Source organism: Marmota marmota, unplaced genomic scaffold, assembly GCF_001458135.2.
Source record: "Marmota marmota marmota unplaced genomic scaffold, marMar, whole genome shotgun sequence".
Classification (NCBI taxonomy): domain Eukaryota; kingdom Metazoa; phylum Chordata; class Mammalia; order Rodentia; family Sciuridae; genus Marmota; species Marmota marmota.
In genome coordinates, this window is record NW_026000057.1 from 25,597,622 (window position 1) to 25,609,841 (window position 12,220).

At 33.4% G+C, this 12,220-nt stretch overlaps 1 protein-coding gene across 3 annotated transcripts in view; it reads right to left on the bottom strand.

The window, feature by feature from the left end:
- The window catches only part of Hpgds (hematopoietic prostaglandin D synthase), an 83,601-nt gene extending 81,081 nt beyond the window's left edge, over positions 1–2,520 (bottom strand). For 2 of the 3 annotated variants that reach the window (XM_048813628.1, XM_015484564.2), the window contains exon 1: positions 2,376–2,512. The gene's annotated coding sequence lies outside the window, so the exon portion shown is untranslated. Of the gene's footprint in view, positions 1–2,375 lie in introns of all 3 variants that reach the window. The other variant, XM_015484563.2, reaches the window with a different exon arrangement.
- Between the last annotated feature and the right edge of the window lie 9,700 nt (positions 2,521–12,220).

Consider the following 12,220-nt stretch of genomic DNA (forward strand, 5'->3'; position numbering starts at 1 on the left):
ACTCAGTGGTTTAAAACAGCACAGATTTAGGGGAGGGGAGAGGTGGGGAGGGGGGAGGGTGGAGGATGGGAAAGGCAGCGGAGCACAACAGACACTAGTATGGCAATATGTAAATCAATGGATGTGTAACTGATGTGATTCTGCAATCTGTGTATGGGGTGAAGGTGGGAGTTCATAACCCACTTGAATCAAAGTGTCGAATATGATATGTCAAGAAATTTGTAATGTTTTGAACAACCCACAATAAAAAATTAAAAAATAAAAAAATAAAAAAATAAATAAAAAAGAATGTTTATATAATGAACAATCTTGGAAGACAGCAATGAGTCTCTTCTGGGGCAAAGATTAGGCATATGTTCTTTTCAACATGAAAACTTAGGTTTCACTAAGCTTAGGGTTTCTTTCCTATAACACAATCCATTCCATGTGCAGGAACCATCTTGCCCTCTTTGAGTTGCCCTAGAAGAATTGATTCTCAAGGAACTGGCACTTCAAATGCCATTCACTGGCTATTGACACTAGCGTGAGTAATAAACTGTTTTTCGTCTCTGACCCAGGTGTCAGAGATGCATCCTTGAAACTGCATCCTGCATTCTTGAAACTGGGGCAGGGAGGGGAGCCTAATTTGTTTACTGGCAAGAGAGTAAATCTCATAATCTTTGCAGTTTGTGAGAGTTCATTCCTCTACTAGTTTCATTCATAATCTCAGACTGATGCCTTGTACTATATAGACTCATTTATAAAGTTAACTACTACCCACTATGTAAAATTAGAGGGAAGGAAGAAAGAAAAAATGTAATGGGTTACATATACCTCTACCATACATGATAAGGCAAGATGAAATATGGGTAACTAGTAAAATCTTCACTTATGCAACTGATTAAAGGCCAAATTTTGTATGTAGACTTCTTTTTCCAATATCCATTTTACAGTCCCTTTGCCTTTGGCTGCATTTCAGTTGGTGTGATTTCTTTACCTAATGTGATGATTCAAATACATAATGGTATTTATGTATTAGAATATATGTCTCAAAAGGGATGACACTCATAAATATAAAGGTAGTTGATAAAGTGCATCACAGAAGAATGCACATAGTACAGTATCATTTACAATAAAACTAAGTAATATTTTTAGGAATGGTAGTGCACATCTATAATCCCAACAACTCACGAGGTTGAGGGTAGGCGGGTCCCAAGTTTGAGCCCAGCCTCAGCAACTTAATCAGACCCTATCTAAAATAAAAAATAAAAAGGGCTAGGAATATAGCTTAGTGGTAGAGTGTCCCTGGGTTTAATCCCCAGCAGTGCAAAAAAAAAAAGAAGGAAAAAAAGAAAAAGAAAAAAGAGGCACTATATTTAGGGATCATATATCTCTCTATATATGTACACATATATCAAAACTATATTTATAAAGATATATATAGAAATACTATAAGGACACAAAAACAAATGAAATAATTATAAACAGAAATAAGAACAATATTATCTCTGGGAATAAAGGAAAATGTTCACACAGTCTTCAAGAGTTAGATGAAGATCAGTAGAAGGTAAGTAGAGAATTAAGGGGGTTGGAGGGAAGGAAGGGAAGAGGAAGAACTGGGGAATAAAATCAGCCACATTATGCTATATGCATGTATAAATTATCATAATGAATCCCACTTTATGCAAAATTTTAATGCACTGGTGAAAAATATATATACATATAAATAAACAGAAAAAAGATCAAAGAGTAGAGGGAGGGGAATAAGGAAAGGGAGGAGTGAAGTACTGGGGAATGAATTGAAGCTAATTTTATGTGCATATTTGAATATTTCACTATGGATCCCGCTAATATTTATAATGTATTAATAAAAAATTTTAATAAAAGAAAGATTGTGTTCTATTTGTCAGGGTGGGTGGTGTGCATAAATATTGGTTTTATTAATATTTTTATGGTGAAATAACATATATTTAGAATTAACCAACTGGACTGTGTTTAGATGATTCCAATTTTGTTGGCAACATCAAAGCATCATAATCAGGAATGAGTTGATCAAATGCCTTCCCCTCCCTATCAGGCCTGCTCAGAGTGTTGACCTTGGCCACATCAATGTCACAGAACTGCTTGCTTCACTTTTAGTGCCATGTTGGTCAAAGGGACTGGTTTTTAATATTTTATAATAAATGTATATATTAGACATAGAAGTGATCTTTCCACTGTAGCCACAGAAAATCATTGTAAAATAAAAGTTCTTTTCAATGTTCTTACCATTTTTTTCCATCTCTTAAATTTTTGGCTATATTAATTTAAAATAAAACAAAACAAAAACTTCTAGTTACAGATCTGAAGCTTATTTGAAATCTCCTTAAAAGAATTATTTTTAATGTTTTACTTACTTGTTCCTTTGTAGATATCCTCTTCCTCTCTGTATACTAAACAGCTTTCCTGCGTTAACGGTTAAGATATAAACACAGTAAGTAGTAGGGAATGAGACCTGGGTCCCATTTTAGACACGAGTTTCATTTTCGTTTCTTTTCCCTTTTTGATACAGAGCCACCTGCTGGCAGGAGAGCATTAGTTAACCCTGAAAATATTTAACAATGCAATAGGGTTGAAATTTACAGGGAAGTAATAATGATGTACCTCAAAAATGGTTTCCACTTTTTACTCAGAGTGAGACTGTTAATGACACCAAAAATGTTCATGTTAAAATGAACGAAGCAGTCAAGGGAAGGATTTTTTTTTAATTGGACTTTCTCACAGATCAATTTGAAATGTTGATCTGAAACCCTCATTAAGAACTAAGAAGCTGAAGATACAGTAGGGAGGAGAGTAAGTTCATTCTGTAGGGTTCTTAAAAGGCTAAAAGGTTTTCTGAGCATGGGTAGAAAACTGATCAAGACAAGAAAAAGGGATTTTCTTTTTTTTAATTAATTTTTTTATTATATATGACAGCAGAATGCATTACAATTCTTATTACACATAGCACAATTTTTCATATTTCGGGTTGTATACAAAGTATATTCACACCAATTCGTGTCTTCATACATGTACTTTGGATAATTCCTCAGATGCACCAGGCAAGAAGGAGGAGATGGGGAGGTACTGGAGAGTTGATTGTTGTGATTTTATCTGGGCTGAAAGGGAAATGCAATAGCAGCCTAAGACATGAAGTACTCCAGAGAAAATGTGAACCAGTTAAGCAAATAAAAAAAGCAAGTAGCCTAAGGAAGCATAACCAGGATTTGGGACCACAGTGAAAGCCCAGTTGAAGTTGGTGTTCATAACTTTCTGATGAAATTGATAGGCTCCGATTTGTGATTTTTCTCCAAAATTACTGCTTTCAGATATAGATGTGCAAAAGTTAAAATTTGGGGTTGATTATTTCAATACATTCGTTTTCATGAAACAGAAATGATAAGGCAGAGACAGTTCATTGCACTGACAAAATTATTCTTAGGATTATGGATCATGGAAGATATTCGATGAATAGTATTAAAGGTAGGCTGAAGATATAAAAAGGGAGACTGGATTCTTATTGAAGGGTCCACTAAAGTCAGAGGAATGTTGAAGTGAGAGAACTTGAAGAAGTAAGCCAGGAAGAGGAAAGATGGTGGTGAGAGTGCTCAATGCCTAAGCTATTGATTTGGAATATCAATAATTCTGTGGATTTTGTGGATTAAAACATCCATAGTGTGGCTATGTAGGAAAGGCCATGAGGAAAGAGTCAAGAATTGAAAGGAAATCATGGATATAGAAAGCATCTTCGAGGACAGCAATTGGGCAGGGAGAAAGCTGTCAGGTGCCAAAGTTTTGATAAACATAAGAGACTGTTCAAGTGATAAATAAAGTGAGCTAATAAAGAAAATTAACTGAGTTGCATGAGCCCCTAAGAACCAGGATTCCTTTCCATAAGAGACAGGGTGGATAATGATCTGGGAGATGTAAGAAGTAGAAAAGATTCAAAGAATCACAGTCATCACTCCCTTGGCCGCTAGAGAATACCAGAGTTGCAATAAGGCAGGTGGAGGTAGCACGTGGAGAAGAGGAGGTTGTGCTAATGATGGAGTGGTAGTTCTAGATATCTGCAGCTGGATGTGCTAATGATGGAGTAGTAGTTTTAGATGTCTGCAGCTGGAGGTGGAAGGTGGAGATGAAAAGGAGCGCACCACTCACAGTCTGCTTGGCCTTTCCATTTCCTGAAGGATTTTTCTTTTTTTCAAACTGAAGAACTAAGTTAAGGCTCTTTTTATTTTTTTTTAATCAACTACTTACTGTTACTGAAATAAGTTCATTTCTGAAATAAGAGTGCATTGCTCTTTAAAACTAGTTCATAATGGACATAATAATTATCTTAGAGATTTGTAATAATGAAAAGCAATTTAATTATGTGTATATATCCATGTAAGTTATCATTAAAAATAATTGATGATGGTAGAAGAGCACACTATGGAATATAAAATAAATAAAAAAATAAAATCATGACAAGAAAATGTAGGATAATGGGATGAAGGCAAAGGTGAAGCTGATTTACTGGAAATCATAAGTTCTTATACAAATACTGGAGTTAAGCCACAAATGCTTTGCTTTCTAGAAAGAAATATGATGGATTTAAAACTCGGTGTCCATAAATTTTAATTTTCCTGGTTGTTTAGGAAAAGTACAACTAGCATTGGAAATTAAAATATCTCTTTTGGGACTTCATTAAATGGGATTCACATATCCTATTGTTGGGGTTTTGTTAATATCCCCAACAATAAATGCATAACCATAATATGAGAATTTATGAATATAAATCAAGTTGCTGGCACCTTGGTTTTTAAATTTAAACTTTTATTATTTTTATTGATTTTAAAAAAATAAATGACAGCAGAATTCATTACAATTCTTATTTCACGTATACAGCATAATTTTTCATATCTCTGGTTGTATATAAAGTATGTTGATTCCAATTTGCGTCTTCATACATGTACTTTGGATAATGATGTCCATCACATTCCGCCATCCTTGCTAATCCCTTCTCCCCTTCCCACACTCCATTTATCTTTGTAGTTTGGTGGATTTCTATATTGAAAATGTTTAATTCTTTTTTTTTCTCTTTAGTGTAGATATCTTCTAGTGGGATCTATACTTTTATGTGTTTTCATGATGATGGTTATATTTCACTTCCTTTAAGCATTTTTATAAGGTCAGTATGGTGATAATAAGTTTTCTCAGTTTTTGCTTGTTTTGAAAGGTAATTATTTCTAGGTCATTTCTGAAGGATAAATTTTCTGGGTATAGTATCTTGGTGTTTGTTTGTCTTCAGAACTTTGAATATGTCATCTCATTCCCTCCTGGACTATAAGGTTTCTGTTCAGAAATTTTCTGTTAGTCTAATTGGGATTCCCTTAAATAGACTTGGCACTTTTCTTTTGCTATTTTTAGAATTTTCTCTTTGTCTTGTACTTTTGACAATTTGACTCATATGCCACAAAAAGAACTTTCTTGAGTCATATCCATTTGGGATCCTTTGGGTGGGCTTCCTGGATCTGGATGTCCTGAATATTTGGAAAATTTTCTGCTGTTATTTCATTGAATAGGTTTTCTATATCATTTCCTTGAAACTCTTATAATTCAAATATTTGTTTAATGGTGTCCCATAAATATTTGGAGTTTTATTTTGTTTTGATTTTTGTTTTTATATCTTACTGGGCTATTCCAAAAGACTTGTGTTCAAGTTCAGAAATTCTCCCCTCTGCTTGATGCAGTCTGATGTCATTTAGACTGTCTATCTATCTATCTATCTATCTATTTATCTATATTTATTCTTATTAAGTTCTTTAATTCCAAGATTTATATTTTTTATGATCTCTATCTCTTTGCTAAATTTTTTATTCTTATCATGAATCATTTTTCTAATTATAACAAATTGTCTTTATAATCTCTTATATCTCATTAAGTTTCCCTAGAATCATTCTTTCAAATTCTTTTCCAGGCATTCATTCAATTTCATGTCTTTTATGTCTGTCGCCAAAAAGTTACTGTTTTCTTCTGGAGCTGTCATAGTACCCTGTTTTTTCATTCTTCTTGTGTCGCTGCATTGATATTTGCACATCTGGTGGAGCAGTACTAGAAGAGTGAGTCACACGTGGACAGGTGAGGTTGACATTGGTCTGAAAATGGCACTACATGGCAGAAACTTGGGTCAGGGAGAATATTACATGAACAGGGTACTCCTTTTCCATTACCTTTTCCCCTTGGTAGAAAGACTGAGTTTAGACTGAGGCATTTGCTCAATCGATGCAAGGCTCTTCTTCATTTCCTTTTTCACCAGACCATTTCTTCATTTCCCCCATTTCATCTGCACTGTATTCTATCACTCTCCCTTGATACTGCAGCTGAGTAGTAGCTGTTTATTCTTTGTGTGGGGAAAAGAGTGGATCTTGTGCCTCTGATCAGCCATCTTGCCAGAAGCTCCACAACTCAGTACTTTTAAATGGGCAATGTATGTGAACAGACATTTCACAAAGGAAGAGATAAATGGCCAATTGCAACAGACAAGACGATTAATGCCATTAATCACTAGAGAAGTGGAAATTTAAACAACAGTGAAATACAATACATACCCACTACAATGGCCAAACTAGAAAAGAATGTCAAATGCTGGCAGGGAAGGAGAACAACTGAACTCTTTATATGGTGCTAGCAAGGATGGAAAATGGTACAGTCAATTTGGAAAAGTCTGGCAGGTTCTTTAAAAGTTAAACATACACTTCCCTGTGTCTACTAGAAGAAAAAGTAGGCCCAAATCTCTGTCATGTCAGCTTAGGAAACAAATTCCTTAACAAGACTTCTAAAGGGCAAGAAGTAAAGTCAAGAATCAATACATGAGATGGTATCAAACTAAAAAGCTTCTCCGCAGCAAAGGAAACAATCAAGAATGTGAAGAGAGGGGCTGGGGTCATAGTTCAGTGGTAGAGAGCTTGCCTTGCATGAGTGAGGCACCAGATTCAGTTCTCAGTATCTCATATAAATAAAATAAAATAAAATAAAGGTCCATTGACAACAATAATAACAACAACAAAATTTAAAAAAAAAAGAATGTGAAGAGAGAGCCTACAGAATGGGTGAAAATCTTTTTGTTAACTGCACCTCAGATAGAGCATTAATCTCCAGGATACATAAAGAACTAAAAAAACTTAACACCCAAAAAGCAAATAACCCAATCGATAAATGGGCAAAGGAACTGAACACTTCACAGAAGAAGAAATATGAATAGTCAACAAATATATTAAAAAATGTTCAACATCACTAGCAATTATAGAAACACAAATTAAACTACACAGAGGTTTCATCTCACTCCAGTCAGAATGGCGATTATCAAGAATACAACTAAAGGGGCTGGGGCTGGAACTCAGTGGAAATGCGCTTGCCTAGCATTTATGAAGCACTAGGTCTGATCCTTAGCACTGCATAAAAATAAACAAATAAAATAAAGGCATTCTGTCCATATGCAACTACAAAAAATTTTTTTTAAAAAAAGAATACAAGTAAAATAAATATTGGTGAAGATGTGGGGAAAAATGTACACTCATATGTTGCTGATGGGACTGCAAATTGGTACAACCACTCTGGAAAGCTGTATGGAGATTCCTTAGAAAACTTGGAATGGAACCATCATTTGACTCAGTTATCCTACTCCTTGTCATATACCCAAAGGACTTGAAATCAGCATACTATAGTTACATAGCCACATCAATGTTCATAGCAGCTCAATTCACAATAGTCAAGCTATGGAACCAACCCTAGGTGCCCTTCAATAGATGAATAGATAAAGAAAATGTAGTATAAACACCCAGTGAAATATTACTCAGCTAAAAAGAAGAATGAAATTATGGCATTTGATGATAAATGCTTGGAACTGGAGATTACCATGCTAAATGAAATAAACCAACTCTCCAAAACCAAAGGTCGAATGTTTTCTCTGATATGTGGATGCAGACTCACAGTAGGCGAGGTGAGTGGGAGGACTGGAAGTTCACTGGATTGGACAGTGGGAAAGGAAGAGGGATGGGAATGGGAAAGACAGTAAAGTGAATTGGACATAACTTTCCTAAGTTCATGTATGAATACATGACTAGTGTAACTCCATGTCATGTACAACCACAAAAATGGGAAGTTAAACTCCGTGTATGTATGATATGTCAAAATACATTCTACTGTCATGTATAACTAAAAAGAACAAATAAAAAATTTTAAAAATAAAATAAAATTACTAAAGAATATATTTAAATAGAAAAAAGTTAAAATACACTTATTATACAACTTAGAAATTCCATTACTAGATATCTGCCCAGGAGATATAAAAGCTTATCCACACAAAGACTTCTACATGAATATGCATAGCAGCATTACTCATAATAGCCAAAAAATGGTGTGGGGGATGAACTAAATTAACTTATCAACTGGCAAGCAGATGAACAAATTATAATACACACATAATATATAATACATATATAATCTATATGTAATACATATTCAATATATATATGTATATTGCAATATTAATCCATAATTAAAAGGAACAAGCTACAGAGCTACATAAAAACAACAATACATTTCAAAAATATTAAGCTCAGTGGAAGAACTCAGATCAAAAGAAGCATCTGCTATATAATTCCATTTATACAAAACTCTAGAAAAGATAAGATTCTATTATATAGGAAGTCAATAAGTGGTTACCTGGCAAGGAATGTTTGGGATTAATGGAAATAATCTAAATTGTTATTGTGTTAGTAGTTTCAGGACTATATGGTTGCCCAAACTCATCAGACTATTCTTAAAATAAATGTAAATGACATGAATAGGCTATACAAAAAAAAGTGTAATAAGATATTCTTTTCACTTATTATTATAATAATATTACCTTATCTTGAAGGTCTTCTTATATCTCAATTCCTATTTTATAAAAGGCATCTGAGCACCTATTTGCAAATTTTGGTTGAACACATGTTTTATTTTTGTTTCTTTGTTTAGCTAGTCAAGTTAGACATAAAGGTAATTGCTATGAACATCAAGTTTGTCAGTTTAATCATTGAACTTACAGATTTAATGAAACCTGGACCACATTCATTATTACTGTCAGCACCATTACAGGATCCTGTTCTTAGACCCACACAGTCAAAATCTTTACTTTGCCAAAGAGAAAAAAAATGCACCGGAAATGAGTTGACTTGCGCAGACAATACAGGGCAAAACTCCACTATGTTGACCACTAAAATTCTAAGGTTTCGCTCAAATACTACATCTTCCATGCCTAATCATTTCAGTCAAAAATGAGTTCTTTGGGGCTTGAGTTGTACAGCTCAGAGGTAAGGTGCTTGCCTAGCATGTGTGAGGCACTGTGTTTGATCCTCAGCACCACATAAAAATAAATTAATAAAACAAAGGTACTGTGTCCATCTACAACTAAAAAATTGTTTTAAATGATTCTTTGGACTTCTATGGTTTCATTTTTGTTTCATGCTTTATCAACATGATATTTAGTTATTGATGCTTAGAAAACATTGCAGAAATATATTAAATAATATTGAACTTATAGAAATGTTGCCTTACACAGTTATGAGAAAAAAAATTGAGTGCAAAGACCTTGATTCTCATGAAAGTTTCTCTCTAGTTATACAGAATTGGATAGGTCACAACATTCTTAATTCTCTGTTTACTATAAAATAGAACTTAGATCACCTGTTTGAATCAATAGAATATTTTTTTCAATAGGATTGTTGTTAAAATCAAAGAACAAAAAAATAATTTTCAAACTCTTAACAGAATATTAAATATGAAGCATTTAGAGGAAGAGCAGTGGTAATAAGACTTTTCAGAAATATCTGTGTTTGGGACATTAAAAGCTATTTCACTAGTAGAGGAAGTTGAAATATGAATTCATTGTAATTAACTCAAAAAAATGAAAAAGAAATCAAGCCAGAAAAATATACACATACCTATAATACTACAAAATTTTCAAATTCTCTCTTTCCTCAAATATACATACATACTTAGAGCTTTCATTAATGCAACAAATACTTACGAAATAGCTACTGTTTGAAAATTCCAACCATTTGGGTTTGACTGCCATACCCACTGACAGAGGATAAATATTTAATGGTTAAAGAAAGCATGTTGTAACTATGCATCTGCATGAGATCTAAGCTTAATCTGCATAAAACCTTTGTCTATTGAATTACATTAGTTATTCAGTTGTATGGTGTGCAGTTGGTAGCAAAATAAATGTAAATCATTATCAGACACATTCACTTACAGTTCTTTGGATGTTATGATGCTTCTAGTTAGCATCATAGATTTTCTTTAGTGTCAACTAGTTCCAAGCTATACTTCATTGTGAGCCATTAAAAACTTCCACTTTTAAACTTAGGTTCAAAAAATTCTTTGAGATGTGTAAGTATTCAAATATTATCTATATGTTATTTTAGTTTAGAAAATATTTTAAACAGTGATGTTTGGATAATAATGGATAAAGAAATTTATTCTAAAATATTACTTGGGTTCATGTTTTGAACAAAGATGTTTTTATATTAAAACAGTAAAGATTTTGGCCTTACAATACTATTTAACAGTTTAAACCATCGCTTTTTCTTTCTATTTTAGGCTACAGTTGGAAAAGAAATTATAAAAACAGAAAGCTATTAAAGTTTAATTTTCTCATATTACTGGGAAAACATGAGGCTTATAAAATTGCAATTTTGCATGTATTATAGTCTATTTTCAGAATCTTGGAACTATTTTTATTGGTTGCAGAGCCACAAAATCTGTCATATTTACATATGTGTTCATATAGATGTATATGCGCATCACATACGTATAAGTAGTAGTGTTTTAACTAAGTGACATTCACAGTTTCCTATTTCACAATAACTCCAAATAGTTGAATAACAAAATTTAATATACTTCCTTAGAATAGTAAATGGATATAAAATTTAATTTATGTTTCTCTGCCATTTGAAATAAAATGTCATAAAAATATTTAAACAGCTGTGTTTTCCATAAAAATGCATCAGACATCTCCTAAACATATCCATGTAATATTACATGTAATATTTTGGAAAAAGTCACAGAAATAAAATTCCTCATATTCTCGGTGTTAACCTTTCTTTTAATGAAAGATCTTCTTGTTCCTAAAGGTCAGGCTTTATTGGGGGAGTCTGTCTCTAGTGTATACCCTTGCCATTTGTTCCACAGTTTGGTGACTCATTCCAGTCATCTAATGTGGTGTTGGCAAATGAACACAATTACTCTTTTGAATATATCAGGCTTTTGTAGAGACTATTCTTTGTCTAATCTGTCACATTCTTGGAACCAAAGAAGATGCAGGTGTTTTCTGGGAACTGTGCCTTTAAGAGATTTATTTTTTTCTAGAAACTGAACTTTATTTCTTTTCAGTGACTTTTCTCACACAATAAGAATCACAAGTCCTCTTTTTACTTCCAAAATAAAAGTTTCATTTTTATGAGGTAGCACTAATTAAAAGTGTTTCATCTACATTGACGTAACAGCTTATTTTTTTTCTAATTCCTAACTGTACATATCTCATCAAATTTCACAGCCTGGTTTCTCTTTCAAAAATCAAAACTTTTATAGAAACCTTATTTCAAGAAAATTAGCAGTGAAATTTTGGGGAGGATTTAGCAAACTAGCAGAAAGTTAATACCACCCTGCTTGGTGAATTCTTGGCAAAATAAGATAAGCATGAATTAAATATAGAAAACCTGTATACTTGCTCCATTTAATTATGCTAAATGAAAATATAATTTATGTTTCTTCCATATATAGAGAGATAGTGTATTTAAATAGCATATATTCATTCTCCAAATACTCCAAGATGGCTTCATCCCTGCTTGGGGTTTTAATTACAATTTACAGGCTGATGACTTTAAATCTGTATCTGAAATATGAATTTCTGCCCTTGCTCTGTATTTACCTATCAGTATTACCACCATCCAACAGCTGTCTTAAGAAGTGTGTTACCTTTCTCTCCCCTTACTCTCTCTCTCCCCCCACTTCCTCCCTCCCTCCTAGAATATACTTTCTAAACCTCTCTCAAGTCTGTCAGCTTCTCTCCATCCCCTGATTTAAATCTCTGGCATTCCTGCTGGGATTGTTGCAACAGCTCCTTAACTGTATCCCTTACAGCATCTCCCTCCTCTGATCCATTTCCAAAGGTGGACAGAGTGATTTTTTATAT